This window comes from Glycine max, chromosome 14 (genome assembly GCF_000004515.6).
Source record: "Glycine max cultivar Williams 82 chromosome 14, Glycine_max_v4.0, whole genome shotgun sequence".
NCBI lineage: Eukaryota > Viridiplantae > Streptophyta > Magnoliopsida > Fabales > Fabaceae > Glycine > Glycine max.
The window spans coordinates 21,979,872-21,997,456 of record NC_038250.2 but is presented as its reverse complement, the minus strand read 5'-3'; the positions used below and the strand labels follow the sequence as shown (position 1 = coordinate 21,997,456).

At 32.0% G+C, this 17,585-nt stretch overlaps 1 long non-coding RNA gene, 1 other non-coding gene and 1 pseudogene across 5 annotated transcripts; all 3 read right to left on the bottom strand.

Moving 5' to 3' along the window:
* Positions 1-3,930: 3,930 nt before the first annotated feature.
* Positions 3,931-9,577, bottom strand: LOC102670038 (uncharacterized). Of its 4 annotated transcripts, XR_003264477.2 has the most exons (5): positions 9,222-9,574; positions 9,051-9,094; positions 6,064-8,974; positions 5,610-5,683; positions 3,931-4,335 (listed from the first exon to the last, which is right to left on the bottom strand). It is a non-coding gene; the product is annotated as an uncharacterized lncRNA (long non-coding RNA). The 4 variants fall into 4 exon arrangements; XR_005888515.1 differs by having other exon boundaries at positions 4,617-8,974; positions 9,222-9,577; XR_003264476.2 differs by having other exon boundaries at positions 5,610-8,974.
* A 1,382-nt stretch (positions 9,578-10,959) lies between these two features.
* On the bottom strand, positions 10,960-13,252 carry LOC100793621 (glycosyltransferase family protein 64 C3-like; annotated as a pseudogene).
* A 3,868-nt stretch (positions 13,253-17,120) lies between these two features.
* Positions 17,121-17,244, bottom strand: LOC112999445 (small nucleolar RNA snoR77). The gene has a single exon (XR_003264632.1). It is a non-coding gene; the product is annotated as a small nucleolar RNA snoR77 (small nucleolar RNA).
* Between the last annotated feature and the right edge of the window lie 341 nt (positions 17,245-17,585).

The window sequence follows — 17,585 nt, the reverse complement described above, 5'->3', positions numbered from 1 at the left end:
TCTCCCTATGATCTTACTTAGTGAGAGTGACCTGGAAAACCCATTGTGTGGTGTGTCTTGTTATGTACTCCTAAGCGCCCCAGGGTGGTTTTTCACTGACATGGTACCACATTGCATGTAGGCTTGAGTCTTAGCATAATTGTCTCATGCGCTTGCTAATTGTTTATTATGAAATTGAGGTGTTATTATGTCTTGATCAGAACGTGTGATTCTTGTGTAATGTGATTGATGATTGAAAAGTGTGATTGATAGATGAAAAGTAAATTTTGAATGACAAAGTGATGAAATAATGTGAGATATGCTAGGTAAATTGTATTTGGCTACTATATGTTGTTTTGTTTCTCTCTAGTAGTTAGGAATGTGATAACTCATTCCCAGTTTGTTGTTTGTGTTTGGATCATGTGATGATCTTGAACCTTGTGTTCGGGGAGCAGAGGGCTAGGTGAAGTGCTTAAAGGAACTTTGTGTTGAAGGACGTCGGGACACAATGCTCTAATAGGATGTGACAGTGGGGCATAAGTTTTATATTAATTGCATAATGTTAGTCTATTTTATCTCACTGACTTAACAAAATATTTTTGTAAATTTTGGCGGCCTTGTTTCGAGCCGAATATATTTTTAATAAGTTTTAATTGATAATAGTGAATTTGGTTACCGATATTTTTTTATATATTTTATTTATTTCTATGTCGGGGTAAAAGGTGTCCCACTCTTCATTCTTCCACAAACTTGATCACTTCCCTCTTCAATCTTCCAGCATGACGGATGACAACGACGTGTTCCCTCTCCGAACCCTTTTTCGCCCTTTTTTGGTGTTTTTCGACCCATTCTCTGTGCGTTTTCCGTTCAAGTGAGCGTTTCTATTTTGTGATTTTAGATTGGTTTTTGATTTCTCCCCTTTTTTCGCCCTGTGAATTTTGCATCTGATTTTTGTAGGACTACAACGACAACTTTTGTTTTCAATCAAGTAATTTTTTTAGGCAGCCTATTAAATTTGTTAAAAATTATGTTTGTTATGGAAACATTGACCTGAGATATCATTTACTCTTTTTATTCTATATGCAGGATTGGATGGAGATTGGTAGAACATTTTCTTTCTTCAGGAAAGATTATTTTTTTGAATAAAAGTGAAGTTGCAAGATCATATACGATATAAATTTGAGTCTGAATTAGACGAGAAAGAGAATGATTTGCTAATCTTCAAGGGAGGGATGTTGAATATAGTTGATTACTATAAGCTTGATTACAATCATGAATGTTGGCTTCACTTTATTGAAGATAATCATTCCCTGTTTAAATTGATTGTTGGTGATGGAAATGAAACTTTGTACCCAATACTTATAGAGGATGAAGAAAAGTCGGATGGAAATAATGCAGATGAGTATTATAATTTTCATTATCATAATGAAGAGAATTCTAATTTTGATGATTTGGAAGAGGAAGATGAAGTTGATAATAACTTTGATAAGAGTTGGGAGAAATAGTTTTTTGTTGCATATGTGTTCAAAAGACAAAACATTGGTTAGTACCTTGCAATTACTTAAATGCATATGAATTAACCAAATATTTTTTAATGTATTTGCTATGAATTAACCAATTACATATATGGAATATCATTATTATTAATGTATTTGCTATGAATTAACAAAATCCATTTTTGAATGATTTTAGCTTATTCCTGCTGAGATTGTCAAGGACTTTCTTTCTAGGAAGCAGAAATCAATGTTGCTTAAACTTGAGAATGGAGATGTTTACGAATGTTGTTTGAAGAAGACCAATAGAAGAAGGAATGAATGCTTTCTGACCGATGGTTGGTACAATTTTGTGAGGGACCACAATCTGAAACCGAATGATGTTCTTCGTTTTTGGATGATCCAAAAATACAGTATGTGACGAATCCTAAGAGTCAGTAAACATTCTATGGATGGATTTCTTTTTGCAAGTGTAGTAAAGTAATGATGCAAGAACAAGAATACCGTTAGTAAATATTTGTTTTATAATTTAAAATTTATAAATATATATTACTTATATTAATTCTATTTTATAAAATAAAATATTTATTGTAGAATCTGTTACGTAAAATTAAATTTTCTATTTTTTTAAGATTTTGTTTTAATAGGTCAATGCAAGTTGTTACATTTGGTTTGATACTTGTAAATTGGTTAACGGTCATATTTTTTTGTTGCATAAGGGGGTCTATGCCTATATATATCTCTTTTATCCTTTCTAGAAAACACACAAGCAGAACAACAATCTGATTTCTTTCTTCCTAAATTTTTTTCTTCCTTCTTTTATAAAAAACTTATTTTTGAGAGCAAGAACATTGATGTTCAGAAGGTTCGAGAATCATTTTGCTGCACACAAATGGAACCAACGGATTGTCGTATCTTGGGAGAGGAGTACAATGAGATTTTCACTAGTCGAGGTGTTTTCTCTCTAAGGATAGCGTTTGCACGCTTCAACCCAGGCTAATTATTTCTCCCCCTAATTTTTTGTGTGTGCTTATTGTATGATATAATGCATTATTGATTCATATTCTGCCAATTAAAGTTATTTTGCTACTATTATTTTGTTATTTAATCCAAGGTTTTGCATTTTATTTTAATTTTCTAACAAATACTACTTCAATACAAATGTTATGAACAACATTTATGGCATATCTTCCTTTGACTATATCATTTGTAGAAGTTGATAATATATTATTTTAAAAATTCTTAGAATGAAGTTTATTTAAATTATCCTTCTCCTGTAGTATTTGTTATGTTCACAAATGATTCTTAAGAATATTATAGGCACTATACTAAGGACCCTATAGCTCTCAAACCCGAAAGGTTCCTTATACTGAAATACAATATCACATGTTCTTTCTTTCTTTTATGTTTCTATACAAATTATATTTTAAAAAATATTTTAAAATTTTAAATTATGTGGGGGAATGTTAGTAAATATTTGTTTTATAATTTAAAATTTATAAATATATATTACTTATATTAATTCTATTTTATAAAATAAAATATTTATTTTAGAATTTGTTACGTAAAATTAGATTTTCTATCTTTCTAAGATTTTGTTTTAATAGGTCAATGCAATTTGTTACATTTATTTTGATACTTGTAAGTTGATTTCCAATGGTCAGATTTTTGTTATGCATAAGGGGGTCTATGCCTATATATATCTCTTTCATCCTGTCTAGAAAACACACAAGCACAACAATTTGATTTGTTTCTCCCTAAAATTTTATCTTCCTTCTCTTATAAAATACTTATTTTTGAGAGCAAGAGCATTGGTGTTCAGAATGTTCAGGAATTCTTTTGCTGCGCGCGATGAAAACCAATGGGTTGTCCTATCATGGGAGAGAAGTGTAATCAGATTTTCTTACCATTACAGTCGGAGCGTTTTCTCTCTAAGGATGGTGTTTGTGAGCTTCAACCCAGACTAATTATTTCTCCCCCTAATTTATTTTTTCTTTGTGCTTATTGTATGATATAGTGCATTCACTAATACATAAAAGACTTTCTACATTGGTTATTCGAGCCATTTTACGTCGATTTTCAACCATCGCCGTAGCGGACGTCGTAAAAAGGAAAAACTTTTTTTATAACGATTGTGAACGACCGTTTTAGAATGTTGAACATTCTACATCGATTCTGAGAGGACCGATGTAGAATGTTCAACATTCTAAGACGGTCTTTGCCACATGACCGTCTTAGAATGGTTATCATTCTACATCAGTCCTCTCAGAACCGATGTAGAGTGTGTTTTTTTATTTAAAGCTACTTTTTCATTCTTATTGCCTACCCAATCACTTATGACAATCTAAATTAACTTTATAAGCACCAAAAATACATGTTTTGAATATCTTCTACCATGATCACATCCATAAGCAAGAGTACAAAATTAATAACATTGTTTTAAAGGAGAAATCGTGTGTTCAATGAACTTTCATTACGATTCAAAGCAGAGTTACACATGATTGTATTAAGATCACTTTACAAGATTTCAATGCCAGGTTTAATCCGTGAACAATGAAAAACCTTAATTGTCTCTACTTCAATCATTAGTTTCACATGATTAAAGTTAAAACAAACAAACAAACAAACCAAAATAAATTAGACAAAAACAACACAAGTGCATATATGAAAGAAAACCAATGCCGATTAAAATTTAACTCACTTGTGGAGTGGATAAAATAGCAGCATCAATTTTGCTAAGTCTAGGGTGCACGAGTACAAAGTATATCTTCCAAAAGTTACCATCACTCATGTATCCGGGGCACAGCTCCATTCTAAGAGCTGCCTAGCTTGGTGCCAGATGTTCAACAGCAAGAGCATGTTCCTGTATGTGGAAATATATATATATATATATATATATATATATATATATATATATATATATATATATATAAAGTACATATCAAATATAAAATTCATGAATCAAAACTGATAAATGGTATGCACCTCCTATGTAGCACTGTATTTGAATATGCATACATGTTCATCATACATACCCAAAAAAAGTAGCTCAGAAAAATGAAGAAAATAAAAATCAAGTTGAATTCATCCAAACAAAATATTTTGTCAAACCAAATTGGTTTAAAACAAGATTAGTAAACTTACAGTTTGTGGCAATTCATTGTCCATTTCTATAGTTCGCATGTGCAACAGAAGTAAATTAAACATGGTGAAATATCAATAAAAAATAAATTAAACACCACAAAACTTAAGTATAATTGTTCATGTGCCAAGCAACAAAAAAAAAACAATAGCTTCATCCCAATAGGAAAAAATAATCAATAAATTCAATATTAAATAAAAAAACAATTTACTTTCTAATAAATTAATGTTTAATTTTTTAAAAGGGCAATTAAATATTAATTTCCATAGATTTATAATAATCAATAATTAGTTTAGATTATATACTGTCTTTTAACCATCACTCATGAAATTTTATTGTTTAACAAATTATATCTTACTTTTTAATTGTTAGCAATTGGTTGCTTTTACCGTATCTTATAACAATTTTATATTAGTGAGAAAAAAAGGAAAATACATTTAGGAGATGAGTAGATATTATGATATTAATGCATCGGTTACGATTTTTGAAAATAGTACTACCACAAATTAAGACAACAACTAAATCTAAGTAACAATTGATGCTTAGTTTTAAAAATAACAATAACTCTGATTTTTTTTTACAAGACCCAATTAAGAATTAAGAAATTAATAATAATTTAATTGGTAACAGTAAATTTATTTTAAATTTATATTTTTTTTTCTAAAATTATTCTTAATAGTAATAAAACATATTTTTATTAATTTTAGTTATTTTATCCTCTTTTATGATTTTATCATTAATATATTTATTGCTTTAATTTTTATTTACTATGTGTATGAGTCGTCAAAATAAGGTTATAATTTTTATTTACCATGTTTGAGCACGCATTTTATATTTGATTCGATAAAGAAGGAGAGGTAGTGTATATAAGAGTATTTTCAATTTACAACTATACTGAATATTGAATAATACCATGTTGGAGCACGCACTTTATATTTTTGGTTTACACTTTGCAGTGAATGAATTCCACAATTAGGAAAGGACGAGACATGTACCTTTGTAATTCTGTGACCACTCCCACCCAAAGTTTGTATTCCCATGAAAAAATATTCGCCATCAACAACTCCCACTTTTTTAGTTCGATGTCCCGGAAAAAATGACATTATTCTCACTAATGATATAATGGTGGCTAAAAAAGTCAAGGCAGAGCAACCTAAGTCCTAGTATACAAATGATTGATTGATTAAATATAAATTTAATATATCCACATGATGCATTTAAAATTTACATGCTAATGATTTCACACGAGAATGTGCAAATATTTCATAACCTTTATTTCTTGCTGGAGGAACTATAAGCACGATTGGCTATATCAATCACTTCCAAGAATGAAAAATAGAGTTGCAAGGTAATAAGAATCTTACAGGAAGTATCATCATTGAAAAAGAAAATTAAAAAATAAAAAAAATTACAACCACCAAAAGTGTCTAGAAAATGCATATTTCTCACCTGTGCACAATATCCTAGTTTCATATCTAGTCCCCATCCATGGACAAGGTCATTCTGGATAAGATACAAATGATAGTGATGAGCCAATATTGAGCACCAACATAGAGGATTATTTTCATCTATTTTTAATCTATGACAAAAATGACAATTTGAATTCTGAAAATTTCATAACAAACAAGGTTAAACTTCATCAGGATGCCCCCAAAAATAAAATGCAAGTAAATCAAAACAAGTTTTCTTATGAGCAGCTAGACGAAGGTAAACCTCATTTAAAAACCCCAACAAATAACCTCTTTTTTAAGATACCACCCTAGAAAAGCCAAGATTTCTTAGCAACCAAATGTAAGGTTAACAAACCTAATAAGGATAATATACATCTTATAGTGTGTTGCAGAAAATTCAGAGTCAGTTTTCATTCAGCTATCAAATCATAAAAGGGGAAAACTAATATATAATCAGGTAATCAAATAAAATTGGATTCTTTTTTCATAACATTTATACCAGTAGGTTCCTGCTAGCCCATAAAATGATAATCATTCACATCCAAGGTAGATTGCACATACATATCAAAATAACAAGAATAACAGAAAAGCAAAGAAGCATCCCTTCATACCTTGATGGTGAAAAATGCTCCACCCCTAGATCCTCATCCCAAAGAAAGATAAAATCATAAATCGAGACTATATTCGGATGTAAAAATGCTCCACGAAATATACTGAAGTAGACACAAACATATATTGAAAAATAAAAGCAAGGATTGCCTTTGAGCTTAATTGGTGAACAATACCTAAGGTCCAAAATAGAAAAACATTATTGCAAAACTGAATGAGTTTCATTCACGTGTAAAACCATTTTTCCAAAAAAGCAACTATATTGAACTACATCTAGAACAGAAAGTCCTTCCTTCACAACCAAACCCCATCAGTTTTCCTCCCCATTGAAAAATAACGCCCATTGATAATAACAGAGGAAACAAGAACTCAGTCCTCACTGACTGTTTCAGTCATATCTAACCCTCTCCACAAGTTATTTTTGGTCATTTAAAGAAGAGAAAAGTTTCACTTCAAAATTAAAATACTTGACTGCTAAAGAAATTTCGGAAAATTCAAAATTAAAATACTCCAAGTTATTTTTGGTCTTGCACCTGAAATGATTGAAAAAGCATTGGAAAATTCAAAATCTCATAGAAATGAAGATTAGAAATTAAGGTTTGTATTGACCTGAGTCAATTGGCAAAGTCATGGTGGTTGAATCATTGTCTCCCACTAAGGCAGGGGAAGAGACATTTCTGGGAACATCCATTGGAATGAGATTGTGATGATTGAAAAACAGAGACATCACACTGAAATGGTTAATTACTCTTTAGCTATGGCATTAAATGGCTTTACACGCATAAACTCTACCAATACCCCATTCAAAGTTATGCAAGTTTATAATCACCCAAACCAACTCCTTAAGCGGGTAAAAAAACAAAAAAAAAATGCTCACTACTTCATCCAAAGCTACCTTTTCAAACTATGGCATTAAATGGCTTTACACGCAAACTCTACCAATGCCCCAACCAAAATCATGCAAGCTCTTAAAGTAGGTAAAAAACAAAATGTACTCACTACTTCATCCAAAGCTACCTTTTCAAATCCTGTTTGACAAAAAAAAAATCCGAACTCAAAACTTTTTTAAAGAAAAAGTGGTTGGGGACATGTTCAACAAAACCAAAACCAACAAAAAAATAAAATAATGAAAGGATAGAGATAGAGAGAAATAAAATGAACAAGGGCATGGATATTTTCCCTAAAATGAGTACATTCTAAGAAACACAGCAAGTCAAAATAAAACTTGAAATGGGGTAAAAGACACAAACCCAAAAAGGAAAAGCATAAGGAAAAAAAATATAAGGAAGAAACAAAGTTGTAAATAATCTGTTGCGTAGAAATGTAGACATATATAAATCAACATATTCTGTCACTTAGAAAAGGAAAAGCATAAGGAAAAAAAAGGAACTAATGAAGGGGAATTTTGCACACGAAATAAAAAAGGACTTGCAAGGGAGGATATTGACGATATCTTGATCTAGGACATAAAATTCAAGAAAAATCATAATTCCATAAGAGGGTAGGCTGAGGAATCACAGAGCATGATCATCTCAAACCATTACTCAAAAATCTTTTCGAATCTTCAACTCTATGATTCACAAAAGGGCTAGGAAGAAATGAAACACCTTTTCTTTCAATGGAGGTCTAAAACTATAGTTAATCAAGCATGACATTCGGTAAAATAGAAAAAGAAATTTTCATTGATTAATTGATGTATTTTTTATTAAACCAGTGAGACCTGTCAACTGGAAAAGCAATTTGACACAGTTAAATGAAATGTAGATTCGTTATAAGGGTAATCACACACAGATGCCTGATATATATTGGTCATTGCATAATACAAGAAAAATATGCATTTACGTAAAGAATCAAAATATGCTCATACCATCTTTAGCCTCTCTCAGCTTCTTCTTCGCAGAATACAAGATATATTTAGGCTATCCAAGCACACAAAAACTGAGCTAATCAAACACAAACCTAAAATCATGTCAAACCCTAAACAAATTCAACCTCGTAAAATTACACAAAAATTAAACAAAAATAAATAAAGTAAAAGAGAGAGAGAGAGAGAGATCAAACCCTTGTTCGCATATGAAAGGTTGTCTTCAAGACCTAGACGCTAAAATCATCTAAGTTTCTTATAATTTAAGAACAAAAAAAAGGGGAAGCTAAAGAATGTTGTACAAAAATAAAATTACATAACCCTATGTTTGAACCTGAAATTAAGGGGACAGGTTTACGCTTTCTTGAGGCGTGAGTGAAGGGAAGAAAAAGAAAGTTCAGGTTTTGGGATTCTAATTGTCCTTTTTCAACTTTCCCTGTAAACAAACAAAACAAAAAGAAAATGTGAGAGAGAATGACTCACAAGGTTTCAAATGGTCAAAAAATACTCACTCGTACTAGTACGCTTTCTACCAGAAGAAGAAGAGCCAGAACTTCTGAAGCCAAATCGAAAATGCAGAAGTTTAAAATAATTAATGAATAATTAAAGAGGAAGCGAATGGGCTTTGACTGCAAATAGTAACCGAAAATCAATTGGGTTGGGATTCAAATGAGTGATTTTACCTTAAAGGGAGGGATTTAATGATTAATAATGAAATGATTAGTCCAAAACGAACAATCTCTATCTCTGAGGCCGAAAAGCAAAGCAGCAAGGGCACACCTTCGGAGCTCAGCCACGAAAGTTGCTTCTGCGACGAAGGGTGTCTTCAAGACCTCTTTGGAGCTCAGCCAAAAGACGAAAGATTGAACGGAGCGCGCGGCACGTCAAATGGGTACGGACAGTGCAGGAGAGCGGGGCTGCTAGCTAGGGCGTGTATGTTTCTGAAACGAAGAAAGTGAGAATCTCAGGAGGCGCGTGAATGCAAAGAGACACGAAATAAAAGCAAGCACGTGCAGTCATTATTGATACAAGCACGATTCTCGGGAAAAGTCCATCCTTGTATATTAATTACTTACTCTACAATGACGGGTTTGAAGAAATGTGGCACTTGTCTTTCTCTTAATTACCATTATCTCATCGCCTAACTTCCTAAAATGATCCTTTTGAACTGTTGTAGAATTAGTGATATAAAAATTTGTTTTTTAGTAGTGATTATTGATTATGTTCTGTCAATTAAAGTGATTTTGTTATTATTATTTTGTTATTTAATCTAAGGTTTTATATTTTTTATTATTTATTTCTTTCATTTTATTTTAATTTTCTAACAAACACTGCTTCAGTACAAATGTTATGAACAACATTTATGACAGATCTTCCTTTGACTATATTATTTGTAGAAGTTGACAATATATTATTTTAAATATTCTTAGAACGAAGTTTATTTAAATTATCCTTCTCCCGTAGTATTTGTTATGTTCACAAATGATTCTTAAGAATATTATAGGCACTATACTAAGGACCCTATAGCTCTCAACTTTTCAAAGCATTAAAGTGTTGAAGAATAATATAAACATTTAGAACAATATATTGTATTTGTTAGCCTTTTGAAGTTAGACAAATATAACGCAGTTGCATTTTCTTAAAAAAGTTATTGACTAAATAAGTAATGAATTTTAAAAAAATTTATTTTTCATTAATTACATATTTATTTAGGACGATATATTTATTATATGTTTCTAATTGAATTTTTTGAGTATTTTTTAAACTTTGGAGACGTTGGGGAAATTAAGTATAACTATTTGTTTAATTTAATGTAAATTATCTAATTTGTAATTGAATGACCGTTAATTTGAAATTGAGTGGCCATTTAATGTAAGTTATTCTGAGTACAAATATGAATAAATAATATTTAATAATATATATTATTAAATTTTTTTATATTTACAAGTATTTGCAAATACATATAAAATATGAAAAATATAGGTTTAAGAGCATTTAAAATTTTAGCTTATTCTGTCAAAAAATAGCTTATTGATAACGAAATTATAAATAAATATATAAAAATAATTTTAATAGATTAAATAATTAATTTCTTTTATTTGGATAATTAGTCAATTAAATAATCAGTTTCTTATAATTGAATGATAACGGAATTGATTATGATTTGAATATATATATATATATATATATATATATATATATATATATATATATATATATATATATATATATATATATTCAATGTTAATTATAAGTTTTAAAAATATTTAAAACAATTTTAAAAAAGGATATTTTTTAGCATATTTATAATCAATTCAAATTTCTCAATATATTATTTTGCATTCTTATTGATAGTCTCCGTCATTTTTTTTTATTTATAAAAGGAGATAAGCCATTACATTTAAATTGCTCTTTGAAGAACTACACCAATAAAATCCTGCCAAAGCAAATTAGAATGTTTTATTTGAATAAGCAATTAAAAAATCTAAAAAATAATAGAATTTTTTTTATAGCAAAAAGATAGAAAGATAGTTTGCAATAAATAAATTGGACAGACACAAATTATGAATGATGTTGCGATTCACCAACAATTTGCTAAAATGCCTTATCTACTATTAAAATATACATTAACATTTTTTAAAATCAAAATATACATTAAAATTTTTATCCTCGAACGACTTTTAAAAATAAATAAAAATAATAATAATATGTATGTAGAAAATTATGATGTAAAATATATATAAATGATAAAATTATTTGATATATTTAATATTTACAATTTTAATATATTCTTTAAAATATTCACAATTATTTTCAAAGATATACTTGAAATTTTTTTAAAAAAATATTAACATTATAATAATATAAAATTTATTTATTTTTTACCTTTATAAATTAACACCCTTGCATGTCACATGTTATTGCACTAGTTCTAAAAATATCATCATCCTTGGTATTCTTTTCATCTTAAAATAATAGTTGTTTTAAATTATTTTATTTAAATAAAAAATAATAATTTTATATAATTAATCTTATATTATTATTAATTTATTTATAAATTTTATTATTTGTGATTAATATTAGAAGAAATATAAATAAAAAATATTTATTAATATATAATTTTAAGATATTTTTTTTTCTCTTACGTGAAAATTACAAATAAAATAAGATAATAATTACACATTTCCTCCATATCACACTGATCACAATACACCAACTTGACACCTTTGAAACACAACCCTTGTTCCCCAAAATCCACCACCTTCCGATAGCTATACCTCAAAGGCATTCTCCCCAACACCCTATGAAACTCCCTTATGCACCACCCTCTCCTCTTCCTATGCTCCCCTTTCCTACTACTCAACCCCACCACACTCACTCCTTTTTCTTCACTCTCCTCTTCATTTCGGGCATCACCATAATCCCTTACTCTCTTCGCCCCGACCAAAACTGACCCCACCTCCGCCTCCTCCGCCACAACAAAGTTCATCAGTATATCCTCGCAGTTCCGCACCTCGTCCACGAACCCTGCACGCGCGCCATGCAGGGCCCACCCCGGCACGTGTAGAGGAACACGTAGCGTGTCTTTAACAACATGAACTTCGTGAGCACGATGGAGAACCGGTCGGGGTGGACCGTGTAGGCCCACTCCTTCCGGTCCAGGTCGAAATCATGCGACCGGGCGAAGAGCCCAACTAACTGGTGCGGGTTTTGCCTCCAAACACGAAACGCAAATTCCAAGGTTGTGGGGTCCACCTCCACGTCGTCGTCGCAGACCAAAACGACATTGGTGGAGATGTCGTTGGGGCGCAGGAGGAAGCGGTTGTTGAGGCTGGTGTGTTGGTTAATTTGAAAATCGAGATGATACTGGATAAATCTGAAGTCGTGTATAACACTTTCAGATTGAATCAAATTTCGGGGTTCAACCAAAATTGTTCAATTGGATAAAATTAGAAGATCATAATTCAAGAGTTTTGTTTTGGTCTTGTATGTTTTGTCACATCTCATGCTTTCTGAACCAGGATGATTATTTATAATCAAAGAACAAGTGATTTTTGGCGGTTGATGGAAGTTATGGAAGTTTTATCCTTTAAAAAAAACGGTTGGCGGTTGATGGAAGTTTATCTTTTTTTTTTTTAAAAAAAAAAACTGTCTTTTCTTGAAAAAATAACTTCCATGTAACTTCCAAGATTTGACTTCCATGTAACTTCCAAAATTTGCCTAAACCGAGCATCTCCTTATTACATTAAAACAAGCGTGCACTCTTATTTTAACATAATAAAGAGATCAATTACACTCAAATGTCCAACATGGTGGAGGGTTGGAGGAGAAGTGAGATTGGTGCTGAGGAGGAAGAAGAGAGGGTGAGGTTGTGGGCCAATCGGTGAAGGACACGTGGCGATGTGGCGGGGTTGCCCCAGAGGACGAGCACGGAGGACACGATGGGGGAGAGGGAGTACGTAGCGGCCAGGGATTGGAGGAGTGGGATGCGGGACTCCGAGAAGCCGTTCATGAGGACCGTGAATTTGTCGCGGTGGAGGATCTGCAGGTTCTGATTGGGTTCCGGCACGCATTCCGGTGGGTCTGGTGGTCTTGTTGCGGCTGAAACGACGCCGATTAGGGTTGCGGCGAGGAGGATGGCCGTCGCTGGTGAAGTCATCTATCGATTGAATGGCTTTTGAATTTCCGAATTCGGTGCTTTATTATCAAACGAAAGTGGGTTCGGTGTTGACGCACGATAGATCGAGTGACAGTGTTGTTATTTTGTGGAAAACTGAGTTTAATGATGTAAACTCCTTAGCTGCAAGTGTGTTATCGGTGATCGTGAAGATCACCGAGCATTTCTAGAGTATGATATTCCATGACGGATTTTACGGTGCATAAGCAAACTACTTACTTGCGAAAGCTTTTCGCTGGGATATACGTTAGATTAAATGGAGAGTTCAGATTTTTTTTCTTTTTACATTTTTCTTCTTTTTCTTTTTCTCTGTCTATCCCGATTTCTCCATACTCCTCTCTCATTCCATTCTTCCAACTTCCGTCGACACCACGACTTGAAGCCGCCGTCAACAGCAACACCTCCACCGCTTCCAAACATGCAGGACACCGGCAGATCACTGCAATTCTTCCTCCACTGCGCCAAAGAACAACCTTCTTCAAATGCATTCTTCTAATTTTAAGAACAACAATGGCAATTTAAAAACAATGCACTATAAAGCAGACCAAAAAATTGGATCCAAAAGAACAACATTGGCAGAAGTGAAAATCAATTACACAGAAATCCAAAAAGAGAGGACCCGAAAATCAATTACATAGTAGACCCCAAAGAACAAAGATCCAAAAAAAATTATATAGCAGATAAAAAAAATTGGAGAAATAAAAATAAATCAAATTATCACTATTTCTTTGGTACCGTAAAATTCATCTTGATACATATATGAAGTATGTATAAAGGCTAATCGGAAGTGAATAAATAAGTATATGTTTGAGTTAAAATTATTGTGAGGTGTGTTTTAATATAAAACCAACCGATAAAAATAAATGAAAACAAAAATTAAGGATTATAATTTTTTGTGAAAGTATTTTTATCTCAAAAATATTAATTTTTTTTACCGTATTTCCAAATATGTTGCTGACATTTTAAAACGTTTTTTAAATTTGTATATTGGGATTTTTGAATAGAAATTTATTGCATTCTAAAAATGAACTAATGCACATGCAAATGATGCAATGACAATGCGTGAACGAGGTTTGTGCCGGCTTTTACGATCCTTTGTTTAAAGGATATAGTAGTATACTAACATCCTCTAACTTTTCTTCTATCAAATAAAAATTCATCCCCTATAAAAGGAAAAGAAAATGTATTTACAAATTGAATTGCTACTTTGCTACTAGCATTAGCAACCCACATTGCCAAAATGGACAGAGAGTCAACAACCAGATAGTTAATGGGCCTTGGCCTAATTTTTGAGAAGCATGTTGGGGATATGGAAAAGTGCTATGCTAGCAGCTAGATACGTAAGAGAGGCATTGAGATGGGATTGGGGAAGAGGCTGGGAAAAGTTTAGTTAGAGCATCTCCAACCTTTTCTGTGAGTTGATTTAAATTGGTTCTATGACCATACATCATTTTCTTTTTACTTTATACAATATATATTAAGTAGCTAGTGAAATTGAGACAGACCAATGATGCTGAATGTCCAAGATGCTAATGTTCTCAACTTTGATATAGTTTACAAGCCGGGGTCGAAGAATAAGGAAGCATATGCCTTGTCAAGGGTGTTTGAAATGGGAGAGTTGCAAACAATCAGAACAATATCAGAATAGTATTCAAACTCCTTTCATATAAGATCAAGCCCACCAACATCTTCTCATTTTACATCAGGAACGGAAGAAAAATGGAGAACCCTTCTCTTCTTAGTGAAGATTGCACCATTTTGATTGCTTCCTGCACAAATACCCGAATAACTACGACGATCATCATCTTTTGTGCACATAATAAATGTTCAAAGAAAATCCAAGATTACAATACAAGACTTGTGGTGCACTCTCTCACTCTCATTAACTTTTCAAAGTAACAGTAAATGAATGTGAATATGTGTAGTATTATTGAAGTATGATAATGAAAAACAGGTAATGGATGATCATCATTTCAGCCCAAGCCTAAGCTTTATACAGAGAACTCCTCTGTCTCAATTTAACTAGTTACTTAATATATACAAAGTAAAAAGAAAATGATGTATTAGTGCAATTTGGAGTAGAATTTACCAGTGTAACTTAAAAAGTTATTACAGGGATAAGTGATATATTAGGTTGGAAACATCTAATAATGAAGTCATAATTCCAATGTCTAACTTACTATTTTAGTTTTTTTTTCTAAATAACACGGGCAGAATGATTTCCATTGCCCCTTGTCATCAAGTTCTTTTTTAAAAAAATTGAAATAATACAATGCAGATCAAAATTTATGTGATGGCATTGACTGTGTCACTCTAAGTTTTCTTCTAACAAGCCTCGCAATGGCGGTGCTAATAACAATAATGTTATGGCAGGCAAGGCCATTGCTTGCTCCTGAAACCAGCATTCATGAGTTGCTAGGATACCTGTTTGCACCAATTCATCAGGTCTGCTCTTGCACCCATTTTCACCTTGTTTATGCTTTTGTTGTGTAATTTGGTGTGTGGTTGCAAATTAGGGTTGTGGAGGAGCAGAAGGGTTTGTTTAATTTGTTATTTATGTTTATTGTTGACTTGTTAGTTAAATTTGATTGGTTTGCAGTGGGATTGAGTGGATTTTGACCATTGGTTTGATTTTCACTTGGGGTTTGGGCGCACATTGGATTTGTTTTTGGAGTGTGAGCTTTCATTCTGATTTCCCCCCTTAGGAGAAGTGCTAAAATTATAGTAAATCTTGGTTTCATAGTGTAAAATGCTTTAGGTTGGATGCCTATAAGCAATACTTTTGAGTTATGAAGCACACATGTTTAGCTGCTAAACATAATTGTTGAGAACTGAGTTGGGGAAGAAATTGCTGCTGGATCCAGTATGCTTAGCTGCGATCAGTTTTAACTCTGTCGTTCCCTATGTCAATATTCATTTTGGCCATTTTCCTATGTTGAAAATTGCATCAATGATAGATTTGAGTGAAGATTCTCAGTATCTGTTTACATTGATGAACTTGACCATGTTATGTCCCTGGGTCTTAATCTAGAGGAAGGTACAATCACATGAGCTTCGATTAATAATTTGGTAGCTGTATTCTTCAAATTCTCTTATTTAATTTCGTGTTTTTAATCTAAAGATTAATCAATTATGGTTATCCCAAGCTGATCACTTTTTCTTGGATTACTCTATTTCAGTTATTTGGAGTGGATATTGAGATAGAATTTGCTTTATGGACCTGCAGGTTGTGGTAGTAAAACACTCATTGCCCATGCTGTTTAGCGCAGATGCAACAATTTCTGTTACTAATAATTGCATTGGAAAACATTTCTGAGTTTTGAATAAATCAAATGATTTAACTTGGTTGAATTGTTGGGACCTTTTTAAATAAAAATGTTGTAGAAAGTGTGATTTGTTTATATGCCCTCTCTTATTTAAATTCAAAGTTTGTGCTTCTCCGTTGAGCTTGATAGTTTTCGTTACTAAAATATTTTCTCATTCCATAATCAATTGATTTCAAATTTTATTGTAAGAATGATTTATACATTCAATTATTTTGGTCATTTCCTCAAACAAAAGGGAAAACGAAAGCATAAATCCAGAGCAGGACCATGCACTCAAACTATTTCAATTTAACCTCGTGAATAAATCAATTTCACATCGTGAACAAAAATTGTTCTGATTGCCACATTTCTTCCGTGACCAAAAAAATAAAAAAGCTTCAACGGATCATTTGATAAAATCATAGGCAAATTCCAGGATCACCCAGTCAAAAATGTTAAAAAGAACCAAATCAGAATGGTTCCCTCTACTCAAAACTGTTAAAAACAAGTATCTTGACAGAACGATTCTAAAAAATATTAAAACAAACACCTTTATTATTGTAGAAAAACATTTTGCAGGATCCTTAAAACAAATGAATAATGTGCTTGAGCTTACTAGACAAGCTTCACAGAAAATCTCAGCGAGTCTGAAGAGCAAAAGCATTTAATTTACGAGTAGTTTAACACCTTTCATGCCATTTAACAGTGGCAAGAAGGCTGCCTGAATAACCACTCTATAGTTACATTTTAAAAATCTCCAATTTTCACTATTAAAAAACACCGACTCATTATATTAAAGGAGGGTAATAAAAACAATACCAAAAACAAATGTATCAACCTTACCAAAGAGATCCGCTAGACCCAATACAAAAAACTTGGTAGCGAGAGCTAGTGAAAAGGTTGATAGGGTTAGATATTGGGTGCTGCATTCATCTCAAAGGCACGGGTTTATAAAGCCAAGGAGCCAAACTCCAGACCCTTATATGTGACAAAAAAGACCCAACACAGAACCCGAATCGATTAGATTGAAACCCAAACACAGAAATCTGAGACAGATACAATGG